Source organism: Pieris rapae, chromosome 16 (assembly GCF_905147795.1).
Source record: "Pieris rapae chromosome 16, ilPieRapa1.1, whole genome shotgun sequence".
NCBI classification, from domain to species: Eukaryota; Metazoa; Arthropoda; class Insecta; order Lepidoptera; family Pieridae; genus Pieris; species Pieris rapae.
In genome coordinates, this window is record NC_059524.1 from 8,251,641 (window position 1) to 8,272,764 (window position 21,124).

General features: G+C 32.6%; 1 protein-coding gene across 3 annotated transcripts in view; it reads left to right on the forward strand.

Moving 5' to 3' along the window:
- Positions 1-21,124, forward strand: part of LOC110994039 (ras association domain-containing protein 10) — an 89,159-nt gene that overhangs the window by 46,135 nt on the left and 21,900 nt on the right. Inside the window, exon 1 of one of the 3 annotated variants that reach the window (XM_045631700.1) lies at positions 16,968-16,998. The exons of the other annotated variants lie outside the window; for them this stretch is intronic. The gene's annotated coding sequence lies outside the window, so the exon portion shown is untranslated. Of the gene's footprint in view, positions 1-16,967; positions 16,999-21,124 lie in introns of those variants that run through there. 3 annotated transcript variants of the gene reach the window in all.

Consider the following 21,124-nt stretch of genomic DNA (forward strand, 5'->3'; position numbering starts at 1 on the left):
AAATAATTACATTTTAATTATATAATTATTTTGGTGGGTTAGGGAAAAATGATGAGAATAAAATGTACGATGCGCGTACACCGTCACAAAAAACCGACACCCAGAGGTTCATATTTTAGTTTGTTTGTGATAGGTATTTAAATAAACTTAATTTAACTAGATAATGCGTTATGTCATTTCAATGTATTAAATACCTATTTTCTATTGTTAGTGTTGTTTTATTTACAAACGTATAATCATTTTTAAAAAATACTATACATTTACAAGTATAACTTAATATTTTTACAAATAAATCTAGTCCATAACAGTTTTAAAGCCATATTTTATACAGACTACATAATAACAAAGACATGTAATTTCAAGCTTATTTTATTCTGTGACTCTTTACGTCATATGAGTCGAATAAAACAATTGATTTTGCAATTGTCGTTCAGTCGTTTCCAATATAACATTTAGTGGCACTGTCCACATTCTCACGATAGCTCAAGTTATATATTCTGTGGCCTAACCTTTAAGTAAACAATGTTGCATACTTTAGATTCAATTAAAGGCCTATTAGCTCATGAATACCGCGGTATTGTTCAACAATTTGTTTGATCATCGGAATGTTTCCTAGAAACAAAAGGATTAATACAGTAGGTATCTTAGACGTATTTACTTATATATTGGTTGTAGACATACATTTTAATTATTAAAAAAATATTTTTGTTGACATTAATACTTGATTTTACAATTTTCTCTTGACAAGAGCCACTTTATTTTTGCTCTCAAACATCACACTTCTTTAAATCCTACAATCAGATACTTATGACAATATGTTATAGAAAATACGACGAGAACTTAAGAAGGCGCAGCGCTGACCAGATCTGAGATCATGCATCTTCCTCACAATCCAGTTGCCCGCAATCTCGCAGCACGGATTACTAAGTATCCACGAATATACAATGTAAATATACATAAATAGCAATAATGTAGGAATATAACAAGGCAAAATGATAATTGCAAATAATTAAACGCGGCGATATAAATTTAGGTTCTATCAATGTTACGTCATTTACTCAACACTGTCACCTGATACAGATTGATGTGTAATTTTGGCGTTTAAAAATAAAGAATATTGGTTAATTTTTAGTAACAATCACGATTTTTCTTACATGTTTATTTATTTTAAAAGCACCTAGAAACATAAATGTATCGTTACAAACATCTGTATTCCCTAGTCGGATGTAACAAGCAAGGGCTGACACAGTGAGTGACTTTTACATTTAGACCATAACTATATAATATACAAAGATTAAAGTAAAAATTATCACAGGGTAACATGCGCTGTGCATTTGGTAAAAGTGAGTTGACACACCAATAAAATAAAGAACCGCGCTCGCGTATGCGGAAATTATTGAAACGAATTTATTCAAATGGCAATAATTTTAAAGATGTCTTTACCGTCTACTGTCAAAGTGTGGTGTCGATTTAATTGTGCATGGAATTCTTGGATGTTGTTAGATATAAGTATAGTTATACCAGAAAATACTAAAAACCAGTTAAGAAAAAATTATTTATTAAGGAAAGAAAGAAGGAGCGGACACTATCCCTCTAAATAACATCACGGTTTTTATTGTCAATATGACATATAACTATACTCAGTATTGTTATAATCAAAGTTTCACTTGTATAGCGGTGTTCTGTGCCTCTGTTAAGTGGACTTCACTTTTGTCTTCACTCTTAGTCTTATAACAAAGCCAATCAAAATATCTAAAACACGTAAAAACAGTTGTATTTCAATGACCAAAATGCCAATTTGTTTTTGAAACCTAGAAAAGTAATGTGGCAACCCTAACCCATCATTTCGCAAAGCTGTCACGCGGTATTGCCATGTGGGGCGAATAGGCTTCCGCTGATTGTTGACTGAAAGTAAAATTATTCCTAATGCACTCTTTGTGTTGTACGCAACATGGTACTAGGTACTTGTTTGTGTTAACAATTATGGCCCAATCTCTCAATAGTAAGAGCATAAATACAAAATCCTACATTTTGTATATCAATAGAAATTATATGTATTTACGTTATATATTTATTAGTAAAGAAATAATTATATGTAGATATTGTCTACCTAATATGGGTATGGGTATTTCTAAATTACCTTGCTTATGTTCCAATAATTTTATTGTACCATTTCTAGCGTTAATATTCTGTACGTCGATGAACTCCCATTGATTGGGAATTCTTCGAGGATTTGAGGATTGGTTGGAGTCGTTAAGGCGTTAAGAGAGAACTGTATACCACCATACTTTTACAATAGTGGCGGTATTACAATGTTCTGCTGGAAGAGAAAGTTCCTAGAAAAGGTTAATAGGACACAAAATGTCAACAATATCTTGTAGATAACGAATTTGTAACGCCGATCCAGTTAACTTAAATAATTCTTAATTCTCTCTTGTGTATATAAAATTACTTACTTATTTAGTTGAGCAACATTTTAAATAGAATTTGTAGCATGCGATTCTTAACTCTGAGTACAAAAGAAAATGCTCAACGTCTCGGTCGTTTATACAATCAAATAAAAAATGAAAACTATTTTGTTTTGCTTGTATTTTTAAATAAATAATGGTCTATTTCCTAATAATTAAAAATTAATAAAAAAATGGCTGGGACAGTGACGGAGGCGGGAGGCGTATGATGTGTATGTTAAGGACCGAATTCTTGTCAACCTAATACTTAGATCAATATAGAGATTCTGGTTAGCTTGCGTAACCAAATTCCGTATTCAAAGTTCAAAGATAAATTAGTATCGCGCAAAAACTGAGCCATCAATAAAGAACTCACTACAGTAAACTCACTCGTTCCACAACAGCCAACCAATTCGACTTAGGGTCTTTCAAAAAAAGAGCGTACCAATTCTTAAAAAGCCGGCAACGCACTCGCGAGCCCTCTGGCATTGAGAGTGTCCATAGGCGGCTTAACATCAGGAGAGCCTCCTGCCCGTTTGCTGCCCCTGTTCTATAAAAAAAAATATGTGAAAATTTTAGAAAGTACTAAAGTATTTTCGTCTAGTGTACGTGAAGCTTAAAGTCAAGCCATCCATAATTCTCTCACATAATAATTAGCATGCTTGCGTCAAGTAATAAATATATGCATTGCGATTTGTCTGTACGTTAATGAATTTGTCGGGAACGTGTAATTCGTTAGTAATGTCTTGACGTACTTGGGTTATTATTGTATATATTACGATAGCTATAATCATAATAATTATCGATGTTCGTCAATATTTTTTATTATTATATAAATATTATTATTATATATATAATAAAAAAATCGGAATATGTGAAAAATGGCGAGCGCATATAGACCACATACAATTGTGTGTGCGTTCTTTTCCTTCAGATGCCACTTTATGAATACAGCTTGATTGTTAACAATTGAATTGCCTGCATTTTGCGCTAGTCTAAACAGCTTCTTGGTGGTTGTGATTCCACTGGTACGTTCTGCAACCACGACTGCTTTCATCTACCATTCCATATCTTACCTTGAACTTTGCCCATCATTATTAACTGCAACAAGTCGTATCGATGATGACGCAAACCGCATCTAAGATATGCAATTTATCAAATTTTAACAGACTGTTTTAAAAATTCATCATTCTTTGGATCCAATTGATGCGAAGTATCTGGTAATACCACATCTCAAAATCTTTGACAACACAAACAAAATACTTATTTTTGTGTCTTCTTTTTAGCACACACCATTCTCACTGCAGGTATATTGCTAGTGATAGGTCTTATGATGTGTATTATTATTAAAAATTCAAATGTAATTAAAACGAAACAATAATTGAAGCATTGGGTGCGTATGTCGTAATGTCGAAAACTGATAATGAACATTTCAATGTCTTATATGTTTTTAATACTTATTATTTGACTTTCATTAAGTTTATTATTTATTAGTCACATGATTTAGCAAAAATATTAAGGTATTATAACTATTTTAAAGTATTTCAATTTAATTTTTATCCGCCCTTGTGCACCTAACTGGTAACACAGACAGTACGTTTATTTCGCTATTGATTTTAAAGGAAAATAAATAACAATTATTTAGTTAAGTCAACATAAGATTAACGAGCGTGAGATGGATTTGTAGTCCATATACTTATCTAAAATCATCTTTATTTTACAGCGCACATAATATTATATATCCATAAGTCCAAAGAAGGGTTTGAATGCACAAAGTTACGACGCTCCTTGTCATATTTACTTATAAATTGAATAATAAATATTGAATACGGAAACTAGATCGAATTAAGTACGCGCTAAGCATTTGTTAATGTATGCAAAATATTGCAAGTGTTATTGCTTGTAATTAACTGTCAATTCATTACACGGCCGGTTTGTTCGACTAACGTTCGTTAATTATGGAGATGGAATTTAATCGCTTTAATAAAATCGTTCCATCTATGTATATAAACTTTATGCTAAATTTCATTAGTAATAAAGTTATGGCCAAACCTTGAAAAAGAAATTTATAAACTAATCTTATCAAATCAGGTATTATCCCTTATCTTAAAAGGACATGTGTTTTGTGAAGTTTAAATTTTTATTGTATCAACAATATTCTTAAACTACATATTAATATTATTAATTAAAATTTATAAATAAATCATTCAAACAAGTTTAAAAGTTGGGTTCCTGTGAGAGAATCATCCTCGATCCATTTTTCATTAAGCTAACCCCACAAACTTGAAGTTAAGCTTGTATTATAAAATAGATAAGTAAGCTCTATTAAATGTTCAGCAAATGTAACATTTCAATGGACTAATTCAGTTAGTCAGTTTATCAGTAAACATATTTAAATACTTAAATGTATGTCTAAAGGGTATTTTCTATTAATCAGAGCCAAGTATCAAATAAAATATAATTTCTATTTATATTACATAAGCATATTAAACCTGATTCCGAAACAACATTCACTGTATTGTTTATAAAATTTCAAAACATTTAGCAATATGTGTTTAAACAATTCGTTATAACAATTGATTGAGAAACTATTGCCAATGTAACATAATCATCGTTCCGTAATAACGTCACTTGATAAACGATGCTTAATTATCTATATATCTTAGGAAATCTGTGATATTGCAGTTTTATTTGCTTTCAGATCTTTACTTGCTCTTGATTAAATAAAATTTATGTATTTATTTATTTATTATTTAAATTTGGATGCCGCGCTAATTACGATATCGACAGCCCGGACTCTCAAAAAAAACCAATAATTATGTAACTATTTATTAATTAAACTTAAAATTAAATTACATAGAATAGATCCGTAGTCGATGCAAGACACGAATATAATGCAAATATATTTTATTAAATTAAAAATGGAAAAATGCGGTAAATGATGAGGCAGCAAAACGATTCCCTGAAGCCCGCACGTTAACCATACACGTGTTGCAACGTTAGCGATCTTCTTTAGGGTACCGTATGTAATTCCTCCATCCCCAGAACAGCAACTATTTGAGCACTTTGAGGGAAAATGTTGCTGGTACTTCATGATTTTCAGAATCAGGAACAGAATGTATAGGGTTGCTTCTTGGTTCTCCCTCTGGTGTAGTAGAGTTCCTTCGCAGGTATCGTCGAAGAGTATAAGCAAGGAAAATTATAACTATACCAGATACAAGTGCATAGAGGGGCAACGTTGTATGGTATAGTGAAGAATCAAAGTGGGCGAGTCGTATGGGGTTCTGTAGCATAATTCTGTTTTCCAGGTGATCTTCAGCGGCTGTCCCTTGATTTCATTTCATCTTGGTTATCTTAAATATATCTGTTCGTAGTGAATATTCATGAGGAATGGTTGCTAAGTAACTGCTTGATAAGGATACATATTCCTGCCGTTCACATCAAAGTTCGACGTTTGTAGGATTCGGGAAGACAATAGTATAGTGTCTATCATCCAGTTGTTCCATAGCTTGCCTTGTTATAGAGACTTCAGTGGGGCTGCATGATTTATCTAAAGATTGATTAATGATAATACTCTGGATACAATCTGCGTGTTCTCGTAGCTGATACTGATTTGTGCTTTCCTCACAGAGAAGGTATTCGCCAATCTTCGGGCATTCGGTTTGCAAGTACATGAAAAATCTCCCATCGGTTGCTATGAAAGGATATAGGTATAAAGGTCTAGTGGAATATATTAGGAACAATGGATAGCTAAAATAAGTCGTAACTATCTTTAGAATATATACCTATAATATAACTACCTGGTTTTATAGGATAATAATATTCTCTAAAATCAATATCTAAAATTTTATTATTTCTAGATTATATATTTCTCTTAATTAACTAATCATATATCCTAAGTTATCTATGCCTATCATACTATAATGCGTGCTCGCTGCACGTATAAATCCTATAAAATATTCTCTTTTATAAATCCTATCTAGTTGAATTTCTTAAAATAATCCAACTGTTCATTTATTCGTCCTAAATATTATATAATAAAGGAATGACCAATTTAAAGGGTAAAAGTTCATTGTCAAGAGTCTCAAGTTTTATCTCTACTGTCTTCGTCATTGTCATTATCAGTATTAGTCGGTACCTGTAACAATTTGGGTGACTTTGGTACTCGTTTCAGGCGAGATTTAGCGACAGGTCCCTTTTTCTTTGAAGTGTAAATGTGTATGGGGAGGTCTGCAAGAACTGTGTCGTGAGTGTATCGTGGTGCTAACTTCTGTCTACTAGCTAAGGGGTTCTTAATTAAAACTTGCTGGTCGGGTACATATTCAGTTTCTGGCTCACGATTTTTATTTCTATTAGTCATTAAATTCGTACGATCAATAGTTGTAGCTTCATTAATCATTTCATATACCGTCTTCATTTGGTCTCTATGATTTATAATATACTGTTGCAAAAGGTGTTCGGCTAAATTAAAATCTAAAGGGTCTCTAGGATCAAAATGACCTCTAATGATATCGTGTGGTCTACATTTGGTGAAACTATGTACTGAACTGTTATAAGCTAAGATTGCATAAGGAATTTGATTTATTGTAGGTTCATCCTTATTTTTCAGATGAAGAATACGAAGGTGTTCTAGTAAAGAAGAATGAAACCTTTCAATAATTCCGTTATCGTTAGGTGAATGAGCTAGTATTTTATGATGATTAATTTTATGTAGTCTAACAAATTCTGCGAAAAGTTGATTAGTGAACTCAGTCCCGTTATCTGTCACAATAGTCAAAGGTAGTCCATGATGAGTGCTGAAATTTAATAGACCTTGGATAATACTAATAGCTGTACCATCTCGTAAATGATATGCTTGGCCGTATTTTGAGAACGAATCTACAAAGGTAAGGTATTTTTCAGCTTGCACTGTGAATAAATCCATATGAACTATCTCAAAGGGCTTTGTTGCAGGTGGTACTATATTAAACTGTGGTCTAATTGGGTTTCTGTCATATTTAGTCTGTCCGCAAATTGTACATTCATTTATGTATTTAGTAATTTCTTCCCTCATTTTAGGCCAGTAATAACGACGTGACAAGGCTAAATAACATTCATTAATACCTCTATGGTTAGTTTTACCTTCATGATAGTGTTTAATTATTTCTTGCTGTCGTAAGTACTCTTTAACGTCTTCTAACTCGGTTTTTACTAAAACTAGATGCATAGAATTACATTTAAAGTTATTTTGTAAAATCGGAATTATCGAATACATACCTAATGGTGGAGTTATTTTAATAGCAGTTTTTATCTTAGGGTTGACATATTCTTTCACAGCATTAATTACGTCTTGTTCTAATGAAGATTCTGAAACTTGTATATGTGTACGTGTGTGGGTATCAAAAGGCTTAGTTACATGAGGTCTTCTTTTAATATCACCTACTATAGTTAAGCAAACCTGTTTATGGAATTTATTCAGAGGTTCGTCTGTAATGGGTATTTCAAGAATAGGATTTTCAGCGGATGTATGTGCTGTTGCAGTAGTTGAACCTGGTGGTTCAGGTCTTATTGACACATCTATACCACATTCTTTAAGAAGTGATTCTATTTCCTCGTTATTAATTTGAACACGGGATAAAGCGTCTGCGTTAGTATTAAACTTTCCTTTTTTATAAATCACTGTATAGTCATATTCACTCAGTTTCAGTCGCCATCGTGTCAGTCTCGAGTTCGGTTCCTTTAAATTCATAATCCACTGAAGTGGTTTATGGTCTGTTATAATTTTGAACTTCCTACCAAACAAATAAGGTCTAAAATACTTAGTTGCCCATACTATTGCCAAAAGTTCTTTCTCGATCGTACTGTAATTCGATTCACTGTCACTTAATGTTCTAGAGGCATAGCAGATCGGTTTATCAGAGCCTACTGTGCCTTGTGAAAGTACTGCTCCTAAAGCTACATTAGAGGCGTCTGTTGTCAGAATGAATTCTTTATTGAAGTCGGGATATTGTAAAATAGGATCGTTAGTTAATAAAGTTTTGCATTTCTCAAAACATTTTATATATTCGGAATCTAAAGTTATTTTCTTAGTCTTTTTAAGACATTTAGTCATTGGTTTCGTCAGACGTGCAAAATCTGGTATGAACTTTCTATAATAACCTAATAATCCTAAAAATTGTTTAATTTCTTTTGTTGTTTTAGGTAAAGGATAATTTTCTATGGCTTTAACTTTATCAGGATTCGGTTTAATACCTTCATTACTGATTATATGACCAAGGTAAGCTGTTTCAAGTTTCAAGAATTCAGATTTGTCCATCTGGATTTTGAAATTGGACTCTCTCAATCTACTAAATACTTTTTCTAAATTAATTATGTGCTCTTGCAAAGATGTACTGAATACTATAATATCATCGAGGTATACTAGACATATCTCATTTTGTAAACCTTTAAGGATATTATCCATTACACGCTGAAATGTGGAAGGTGAATTCTTAAGTCCCATCGGCATACGTAGAAATTCAAAATGACCGTGTTCTACGTTAAATGCGGTTTTCGGTATATCTTCAGGATTCATCTCGACTTGATAAAAACCAGATGCAAGGTCAAGGGTGGTAAAATACTGACATCTACCTAACTTGTCTAAAACGTCGGTGATGTTCGGAATTGGGTATTTATCGTCAATAGTCTTTTCGTTTAACTTTCTAAAGTCCACTACAAGTCGCCATTTTTGTCTACCAGAAGCGTCAGCTTTCTTTGGTACTACCCAAATGGGTGAGCTCCAAGCAGAGTCAGAGGGTCGTATTATACCTTGTTCGAGCATTTTACTAATTTGTTCTCTAACTTCCTGACGGTGCACAAAAGGATATCGGTAACTTTTGGTATAAATTGGGTTTTCATCATGAGTTCTAATGCTATGTTTGATTCTATTAGTGAAAGTTAGTGGCTCGCCTTCAATGTAAAATATGTCAGCGTAGCGCTTACAAAGAGTAACTAAATTAACCCGTTCTTCACTATTCAAATGGTCAGTTCTAAGTCTGTCTAAAACCTGTTTTACTCTGTCTGAGTCCGGTTCTGTATAGGAACTTTCAAAGTTAAATAAGTCAAGTCGTAAAGGTCTGTCAATTGGAATTAAAATGTCTTCATCTGTCATATTCTTAACCTCTACTATACCAATCTGATCAGTCACATTAGTAATACATTCGTGTACAATGCAATTACCTAATAATTGTTCTGGTATGAATACGTCACCATCGTTATGATGTATCGGTATACTAATTAAACGAGTTGTTCTGGCTGGTATTATTTGATCTGTATATCTTTTACATTGATATCGCAATAAAGGAATTTTCGCATTTTCTGTTATTAATATATCATCTCTAAAATCAATTCTACAGTTTTCTAACAAATCCAATCCAATTAAACCATCAAAATAATTATGAAATTTATATATAAATAATTTTATATTTTTATCATCATTAAATTCAGGAAAACTAGGAACTGATATTGAATGTTCATGAATGCTTGTTACTCTAGAATTAGTTACTTCAAAAGGATCATACATTTTCGGAATATTACTGAAATATTTATCCACTGCTTCAGGGCTTATAAATGATTGGTTTGCGCCTGTATCTATGAGAAGTTTTAAAGGTGGATTATTAATTTTAATATAAGGTAATTCTTTCTTTGATTGTAAATTTAATTCTATTCTGGTGCGGATTTCTGATTGCTCTTGTGAAAATCCTGACTCTTCCTACCATTTGGACATTTCGATTGAATATCTTTACTAGCTTTACTAGTACTAGGCCTATTACTATCATAGCGAATATCCTCTATTGGTGGTAATTCTTGTTGTTCATAGTATTGATTGTCATCATAGTCATAATTACCATATTGTCCATAATAGTCACTTAAGTCATAGTCGGTGTTATAACAATTGTACTCAACATAGTCATTACCATACTCATAATCATCATAATCATAAAATTCATTAAAATTAAGTTCTTTAGACTTAAAGTAATTTGATGGAGGCGGGTTACCAAATTTCTGCCAATCATGTCCAGTAATTTTAGGTGGTAAGGGTTTCGTCACGAAATGACTTACCCCACTCATAGGTTTAGGACCAGAATTATTATGTACAGGATTCCTATTAGGTATTCTGAAACCACTATTATAGTTAGGCAACGGTGCTCGGAAAATTTGCTGAGTACGCGTTGGATACATAGGCATGTGCTGACGACTATTAAAATTAGGATTAAAATTAGGATTAAAATTAGGTTTTTGCCAGCTAGGCCCAGGTAAAAATTTAGAAGGATTAAAGTTGTTAATAATCGGAGGAAATTTAGGCTGTGTGTGTGTAAGTTGCTGGTGTGTGTTCTGTGGTGATGATGATGACAATGGTTTTCTAGGATCTGTTGCTAAATTATTACGCTGTTGTAAATACATAACGTTAAGCTCATCTTGGACAAATTCCAACGCCTTTTCAATCGTTTCAGGTCTCATACATCTTATTCGGGACCCGAGAGGATCTTTTAAGCCTCTTACAAATGCTTGTAATGTTAATTTGCGATATAGAACTCTTTTAGCTTCTACAGTTGTGTCTAATGTCTCGTGCAACGATACATAAGACATTATAGTACTGAAAAGGTTTTGGCATTTGTCATAAAATTCCTGTGGAGTCTCATTACATTGTGTCGCTAATGCTAAGTCGTTATAAAGAGCGGTCTCGTCCCTTTGGTCAGAAAAATTATTAATTAATGTATTCCTAATTCCTAACCAATTCTCAGGTATGCCATTGGAATTAATAGTACGAGCGGCTGAACCTGTGATCTTATTTAATATGCCATTGATTACACATAAATTAGATAATTCATATCCTATCTCGTCCTTTACACATTGAATAACAATTTGATCGCATATTCTTATAAACCTAGGAAGTATATGTGGGTTCCCATCAAATTCAGGAACTGGGCGGAGAGCCTTATAAACTGTATCAGGATCCATTTTATACTTTAAACTACTAAAACTTAAATTCAAATTACTGCTTAAACTATGAGGGCAATTCGAGCTCTTAGGAAAAAAATTTAAACCTACTGAAGGACGATTCGAGCCTTCGCTTAATTGACAATTCGAGTCTTCACTTAATTGACGATTCAAGTCTTCACTTAATTGACGATTCAAGTCTTCACTTAATTGACGATTCAAGTCTACTAAACTAACCCTACGAGTTTTATACCTGGAGGACACAGGACTATTTTTCATAGGGCGGAAAATCGTAACGAGGAGAGAGCAACACGAATGGAAAAATAATTCAATGTACTCACATAACTCGTCGACTTCCCTGGTTTCTTTTGAGTTGCACTGAAGTTTGAGTACGCCCCGGCTGCTTCCTTATGATTTCTGATGCTTCGGTGAACGCTTGATAGCGATAGCTAGAACGACCGCGCGCGGTGTCGAAACTAGACCCGGAAATCTTCTTTATAGCGATCGTCGTAACCCCGAAACTATCCTACCGACTGCGCCAATTACGATATCGACAGCCCGGACTCTCAAAAAAAACCAATAATTATGTAACTATTTATTAATTAAACTTAAAATTAAATTACATAGAATAGATCCGTAGTCGATGCAAGACACGAATATAATGCAAATATATTTTATTAAATTAAAAATGGAAAAATGCGGTAAATGATGAGGCAGCAAAACGATTCCCTGAAGCCCGCACGTTAACCATACACGTGTTGCAACGTTAGCGATCTTCTTTAGGGTACCGTATGTAATTCGCTTCAAAACAATGATTTGGTCTTTTGACCAAACTGTTTCAAGTTTTTTAACCAGGGCGTGCGTCTGCGGCCAGGTCTCCTTCTACCCGCCACTTTGCTTTGTATGATTAGAAGAAAGGGTACTTATACTTAAAGGCTGGCATTGAGAGTGACGCGGTGGTATCACTTGACATCAGGTGATCCTGTTTGCCTCTTGTTAAATAACCTGTCGATGGAACCCCTCAAAAATATATTATAAACCACTCGTGAAGCATAATCGAAGTTTGAACGCACCACATAAACTGGACAGCCACGCTTGACCATACTTAATAAATAATATATCCATACATTTACTTGAATGTAAATTGTGAACTCCATGTTTAATAAGCTTTTAGCAGGCTTTAAGTTTATATGTTTATGCCATAACTATCATGATTTAGACTGAAATTAATATCTGCTTGTCGAAACATTTCAAATTCTACTTCTATATTGAATACTAATGCAGTGTTTATTGGATATCTAATTATTCTTAAAAGGCCGGAAACGTACTCGCAAGCACGTGTTTTTATAGAACAAACATTTTTTGGGGCAAACTGGCAAAAGGCTCACCTGATGTTAAGTGATACCGCCGCCCATGGACACCCAATAACAGAGGACTCGCGAGTGCGTTGCCGGCCTTTATGAATTGTAACGCTCTTTTCTTGAAAGACCCTAAGTTAAATTGCTTCAGAGATACATCAGTGGGTAGCTGGTTCCACATAGTGGTGATGCGCAAGACTGCCTTGAGAAACACTGACTTTCTTCTTTTTGTGTCTCATTTTCGCGACTTTTTCCAATCTTTCCCACTATCTCTTTTATTGCATCTTTCGCGACATTTTTACCAATCTTATCTCTTTTATTGCATCTTATCGTAGGGTCCTCTCTTTTTTTAAGGTAATTCTGACATCTGTCATACAGAAGTAATAGGTTTATGTCGACTATAATAAATAGATATGGCATAAATTTTCAATTGTATTCAAAATAACCATTTCCTCCAAATAAGCACTGCACTTCCTCATCCATATTGTCTATCCTCCAAGGTATTCCTTCACTTCCTTTATACACCCGCGATTTTATCGTGAAAGCGTATCATTTTATCGTATCAAGTGTCAAAATTGGATGATAAATAACTTTTTATGACATAAAATAAATATTTATGAAGAGATTGTTATGCTTATTAATGTATGGATTGCGTGTTTCATTAATTGACTATTTTACAACGTTATAAAATGTATTATAATGAGCTCAATCGTACTTTATGTTTCACTAAAATGGTGATTCAGAAAATATTGATATAAAATAATTAATAATAATAATAAATCATAAAAACCTTTATTGCTGTATTTACACATTAGGTACATAAAAGTGTGAAATACCAAAAAAGTTATCACTAAAAATAAAAAATAAATACTTATAATTAATCGGCAAGCCGGTTGATTTTATTATACAGCTTGTCCTTAGACATAGGTTCCTCTAAGGACTTCCACTCTTCTCTGTTTCACGCTTTACACATCCGATAAGGACCAGCTACTCTTCGCAAATAATCTTCTCATCTTTTCATTTGTCTTCTTCGTTTTCTTTTGTCATTGCGAGGAAGCCATTCCGTCACTTTCTTCGTCCATTTATCTTCTCTTATAATGTGTCCTGTCCATTTCCATTTCAATCTTTTACTAGAACTAGCATTTCTAAACTTTGTCATGTCCTTTATTTTTTCTAGTTTTACTCCATCTTTTACTTTCACTTTCAGATTGATATACAATTAATAAATTATATAGAACACAGCAGACATTTAAAAGATGTTTTTTATTAGTTATTCTGAGACGTATCACGTTAAAATAAAAAATATAGAAGTAGTATACGAAACAAAGGATTTTAAGGTTGTATTCATGCGTGTTTTTCGTGGGCTAAAAGAAAATGTGAATGGTTAATTAATACTTAAGAGTAATTATTATTTACATTCTTAATTAACAGGTGCGCACTTTATACGGTGTTTCAGGTAGCTTGGCAGCCTCAAGGACTTTACGTTGAATTGTTAAACAAGACGTATTTATCTTAATTTCATTTATAATAATAAATTTATAGTACTAAATACGATTGAATGTTGGCATGATTTTTTAGTTACTTATCTTAATACCGATCTAAACTTTGACCCATCATCATACAAGAGTATTATAACAATGGAATCATGCTCCGCCTATGTACACAGATTCTTATGAACAGACGATCACAGATTATATCCTTTTTAGTCAAATTTACACGTAAATAAGGCTTGGTCAATGTTTCCCAACGTAGGGCGCTTTTGATTGTGTGATGCGCGAAAGGGTTACATCAAAATTAATGAACATCATTTTCAATTTGAATTGCAGTTTTTCGTTGTTTTTTCTTGTTAAATTTTCTTGCTGTGTTCCGTCAATCATTTGTTTATTATTATAAATTATTCTAGATTTCGGGAGAATAAGAATTCAAGCTAAGGTTAAGGTGTGGGCATGGGCATTAGTCAAATACCAATTCGTTTGCTTTTGTGTTTATCTCGCGGATGTTGTGGTGAAGCCTTAACTTAACTTTGTCGATGCGTGTTACATGTCCATAAAACTCAAAAAGGCTTGGTGACAAATTGTCAAAAGACGATTCGTTTCCTTAAATTGACAAGTAACTTAAAAAAAGCACCTATCATGTTAAACCACATCCGATTTGGTAATTAGTTACATTCTTTAGTTTCATTACAACCATTAAAACAATTACTACATTGTTAATTAATTAATGAAATCCAAGATCAAAGCTATCCGATTCAGGTGAATGAATAAGACAATTCCGTATTTTTTGTCTCATTTACAATTCTTTATATACTGCGTTTAAAATTAAACACACAATCAATGGAATTTTACAAATTGGATACAAATATTTAAAAAAAATAGTACTAGTCTAACTTTAAGTATAATTTGTAAAGCAATTCTGAGAACAAACAACTGCATTGCGCTTTGATTGTTATCTTGTAACGACGTATGGGTCTATTGATTTTAAAACCTAGTAATTATTTTTGTCCCGTAACCTAGAGTATGGGGCGGATATAATTGAATCTGCTATACATTTTTGTATAGAATGCCACATGTGTACAATACTCCCAATTCTTCACGATTTTCTCCTCATTCCAGCCTGTGTGTAGGTAGTAATCACGATTTGACACATATCAGCGAGGATCACGTACTAAACAATTATTTGGCTGCTTAGAATTTGCTTCATAATTCCATATAAAAAATTCTGACGTAGAATTCTGTGAAAATCACACTAGGAGTTCATGCACCCCCGACGAATTCTTGAATACAACAGTATGAACGCTATTTATTCAGATATATTCAGTATTGGTTAAACAAAGCACATCTATCAAGTAGGCGAAAACGTATTATTCAGTTTTATAATTATTATTTTGGAAAGGTCATTCATTATATTCTGTATTACTAATATTGTGGGTACTTTATTAAATAAATAAATAGCGTATTCGTATTTATAAAGTACTGAGAAGTTATTAAAAAAACGTTATAGGTTTTCATTCTCAATTTCTATATAATATGGTGAATTTTCAAAATTCCTTTAGCGATAACCAACATGGGATTTTAAATCATATTATTTAAGTACTTAAGATTGTAAACGCATATGTACTTTATATTTATAAACACATTTTTTTAATACATTTTATATGAAATAGTTTTTAACATATACCGTAGATTTAGTACTATGAAGACAGAACAAGAGATGGACAGGCGATATAAAGAGAATGGGAGGCACAACTGGACAAGAAGAGCTAACATTAGAAAAAGATAGAAGCAGCTGCAAGAGGCCTATGTGTCACAAGACACGCCCAAACGAGTTCTGTATTAGATTAATTATTATTTATGTATTAGATTTTTTTATGTAACTTAAATAAATGTTAGTATATGTTATTGGGTGTCTGCAATAAAGGCTTAGTAATAATAATAATGTGGTAAAGTTTAATAAATAAATAGCTCATGTCTAAACGTCGTGGTACATATGGAAACTTCTAGAACACCAATTTCTGTCCAGCACCTCACTTCTCTGACCCCTAATTGGCCTACAAGAGTATCATTATGATGCAATCATTCACCGCCTATTTACACAGATTCAGCAATGAGTCCTTGATCAATCCAGTTAATAGGGGGCAACCGGGCAGGAGGCTCACCTGATGTAATGCATGCGTAACCTCCAAGACCTCTTAAGAATTGGTACGCTCTTTTCTTGAAGGACCCTAAGTCGAATAAGTTCAGAAATACTGGTTCCACAAAGTGGTGGTATGTGGCAATAATTGCCATGATATGACACTCGCATGCTTCCTTGGGGTTTGATCTATGAAACAGATGACGCATAAGTGCCTCATCAGTGTAAAAACATCTTGTCTAATTTGAAAGAATAATCTCCAATGGTCGTTTAATTTCGTAAAAGCACGAAAAGAAATCGATTAATTCGATTGTTCTTGAAAACGTACCATCGTGTCATAGAACGAATTCTATCAATCATTCTACTACATACATAATTAATACCTTTACGATTCACCACCCCATACTAATTTGTCTACCTCGTGCTTCTTATCGGGCCATCATAGAAAATGGGGTCCTGGGATCAATAATTTGCCCCACCCATACGCATGCGTAATGGGGTTCGGAATCTGGTGGTGGTACCCCACTGAGGGTTGGAGAAACCCATGAGCCAATACCACGTACCATTCTTGTGGCAAGCGGCGAGGCAGCAGCACCATGGAACCTGTGAGTAGGCTTCTTATATACCAATAAAACCCTTAAATTTTAACCATTTCTGGTCTTTTGGTTATCGCGAGTACTACGTTTCAATAAAAGTTTTAGAATTGAAATATGGATATTGGCCATGACTGTTAACTAAAACGTCGCATTATTTTATCCTTTGCAGAAGTTTTATATATCTAAGCTATATGTCATATTATAATGTGTATTTTTTTTCTATAGTATTAGCAGAACGTCTCAACTTGGCTAGAATTTTTAAATATGTGGAAATTCTACTGCCTGTTCAGGGATAATGTACCTAGACATATAATGGCGGAATTGTGTTTCATCCAGTCCATTCGTTTCTTCGTTAAGAATATTCGAAATTTTCGACTTTATTGTATGTGTCGAATCAGTGGCAGCGAATACTGATACCATTGCTCCTACATAAAGATTATGATATTACTACAGACTATCAATAGTCGTTAATTTCTAGATCTATTGGCAAATAAAATAAACTATAACGGTTATGAAATAATTGATTTTGATGTTATTAAATTACGTATATAATTATAATATATTTGAATGAGAATGTGTAATAGAAAGATCTTCCATTTTTTTTAATTAAGCTAAGAAAAGAGATGTTATATTCGGTGGGTATAACAACCCCTTGTTTAAGCAAGTTCCCTTAAAAGTTTTAACCAAGTTAAATTATGAACCGATAACCCAAAATTAATTAAAAGTTTAAAGAAAAAAGGAAAAAAAAAACTCTTAGAAAAAAATCCTTTAATAGTAGATATACTTCAAACTCACTACACATTGAATTTTTTTTTACTTTTACTTTTCCAGTTTAGTTTAAAAAAACACATTTCTTACATGGTAAGAAATGTGTTTGGCTGTTTAAAGTCGTAATCGTTCGCAAATAAAACACGTACTTATTAATTTAAGTACTAAGCTTCATGTCTTCCTTTACTCATACAGTGAATGTACAAACAAAATATCTAATATCTATGCACACACACTGAATAAACACACTTTGTGAACCAACACGATATTTGTTTAATGCCTCACCTTTGGTTAGCTTTTTAATTTTTATGTGCACTTCGTAAAGTGATTAGATGCCAAGAACTTGAAACTCACGCTAAATCTCACTAACGTCAATGATTTTTTTGTCAAACGGGAGACATAATTTATTTATTTATTTACATATATATTCTAAAACATACACATTGTATGCCTAAAAAATACAAAAAAATATGACCTCACAAATTTAACACACTTACCAATACACATTAATTACATTAGAACTTAAGCAATATATAGAATATATAGAAAAACAATATATAGAAAAAAATATAAATAATAAATAAAACTAAAAGATAAAAATAACAGTAGTAAACAAACAAAATGAAAACGTCATCAATTTGCACTGGTTTGAAATCTGTAACTTACTGATACTAACTTATACTGGTTTAAAACCGCGTGATCCGTAGCTCCACACATTGAGAGAACTTTGAAATCACTTACAAAAACGATAGGACTGGATTGGAAGTTTCAGAGTACCAACGTCGTCAACTGTTATAAATAATAATCATATATTTTGCGAGTACACATTGTTGCGTTGTTCGTGCAGTGAGTAATTATAACTGGCACCACCCATATGACATAATCAAATTAATTACTCTGTACAAATAATGTATGTATAACGACTGTTGAAGGTTTTATTTAACAGTAAATTTGAATACCATTTCCACAAAATTTAGACTAAAATGAAAACATCTGCAGTGACATATTTTTAGCAATCGTTAGAAGGTAGTTGCAATACATTATATAGTTATAATGGAAGGCTTTCTCGGTCTAACGAACTGTGGAATCAACTCCCAGTGGAATCCAAAAAGTAGTATATTCCTCAATCAAAGGCCGGCGACTGGTTAAGTCCTGACGCTGCGATCACTGCCTGCTTTGGGCGTCCTGTAGGCTCCGTGTGCCTTCCGATCCTATAACATGAAAAAAAATATATCGTTAAAAAGACTTCGTTAAAAACATATATTTATTTTCGAAATATTAATAACGATATAACAAACTTGTCTAATATAATCTAAAGTCTAATAAACCTTTAATAAAAAAGTAAAAAGAAAAATCTTAAGCTTTTTATATCGTAAAGCTCATTTTTATTAATATTGTTCGAGTTTATATATAACCCAATAAACCTTAAATTGTGTAGGCGGTCACGTGCCATAACTTTTATAAGTTCGTTAAATTTTTATCGTAATTTGTACTATCATAAACATTGACAAATCGTTGTATACAAATGTAGGTTTGTGAACTTATAGATAGAATAGGATCTTCGCGAAATACGAATGGATATGAAATGGAAAGAAATGAGTAAAGAAATTTATTATACGTTATAAAAAAGATATGTATTATTATTTTTTATTAAAGTACTCCTACAGCTACTCATTAAATAATATTCAAACAATTATATTATACACAAAGGCCTACACAGAATATACATTCAAACATAAACATAAAGGAAATATACACAAAAAATATAACAAAGCACATTTTCATACTAAATTCTAAATTCTAAGATTCATTGATCAATATAATAAATATTTATTGTAAACGAAGAATAAAAATGCCATTATTAATAATAGATACCAGAGTTTTTAAAATATTTTTTTAGTCACATTAAATATATCGATTTGCTGGTAATTTATGCTGTAAAAGTTAATAGAAAGTGCACTAAACCCACAAAAGCTTCCCTGTATAATGGGTAGCTAGCCTTTCCTTTTGACATGTTACTTTATAATATCTACGTAACTCTAACATTTTATAATTTAACAATTATGCTCAATAAAAATAAGTCATATTTATTAGTAAGCAAGTATCGCTTTGGCCTGTTCTACACCACCAGGTTGATCCTAACATGGGGAAATAACTTTAAATTTGACACAACTCACCGGCAGGTAGAAGATTCTACGATACGATTCTAGACCTAGACTTATTTGGATCATTATTATTAGGACTTATTCTCGTAATTATTCTAGCAGTTAGAATCTAGAGTGTCATGCTCCCCATTCAGACTTATTTGGATCGATCTTATGTTTAAAAAGTAACTTTTTCTGTGTGCCTGCGGGGGACTATTCCGTATAAAATTTCTGTTAAGATTTTCGTATTTGATAAGGAAGATGTAATATTTGTACGTCGCGTCTCATTTTGACGATATTCTTAAATTAAATAGTGCACTTGCGGTTCATTTAATAGTTGAATTGCGTACTGAGTTTCAAATGTCTATATATATACGAAATAAATGTTTAGATAACGATCACATAAAACATTCATGTGAGCATAAATAAAATGATTTTGTAATATATATTAAACTGTTACGCTTACATTCTGACCGAGATTCCCTTTTAAGGGATATAAAGATTTAATACTAAATAGCAGTGTTGAGTGTTAAATAAATTATACATTATATATTCCGAACCGACATCTTAGTTAATTGTGGACTGTAGATAGTTCGATTCCTGGCGTTGCGGGTGTAACATCACCCATATTTTGTTTTAAAATAAATCCGATTGAAAAAACAATAAACATTTGCTAAATATAAGGTCACTGCATTTACTTTTAATTAATTTTTATCTAACCTTTATTGTAATTATTATGGCAAGACAATTAATTCAGATTTTATGTAATAGTTCCAATTAAGTTATTCGTGTCACGGACAAATATAATTTTAATAAATGGTAGAGGATTTATTTCTTACATTTTTATAAGTGGAAGAAATAACTCTTGCTAATTATAAAATAGAGAGCAGTCTTGGCCTAGTGGCTCCAGCGTGCGACTCTCATACCTGAGGTCGTAGGTTCGAGCCCCGGCTGTGCACCAATGGACTTTCTTTCTATGTGCGTATTTAAAATTTGCTCTAATGGTGAAGGAAAACATCGTGAGGAAACCGACATGTCTTAGACCCAAAAAATCGACGACGTGTGTCTGGCACTGGAGGCTGATCACCTACTTGCCTATTAGATTTAAAAATTAATCATAAAACAGATTCAGAAATCTGAGGCCAAGACCTAAAGAGATTGTAGTGCTACTGATTATTATTAATTATAAAATGGCGTAGAATCGGTCTATACGCCAGTGCATT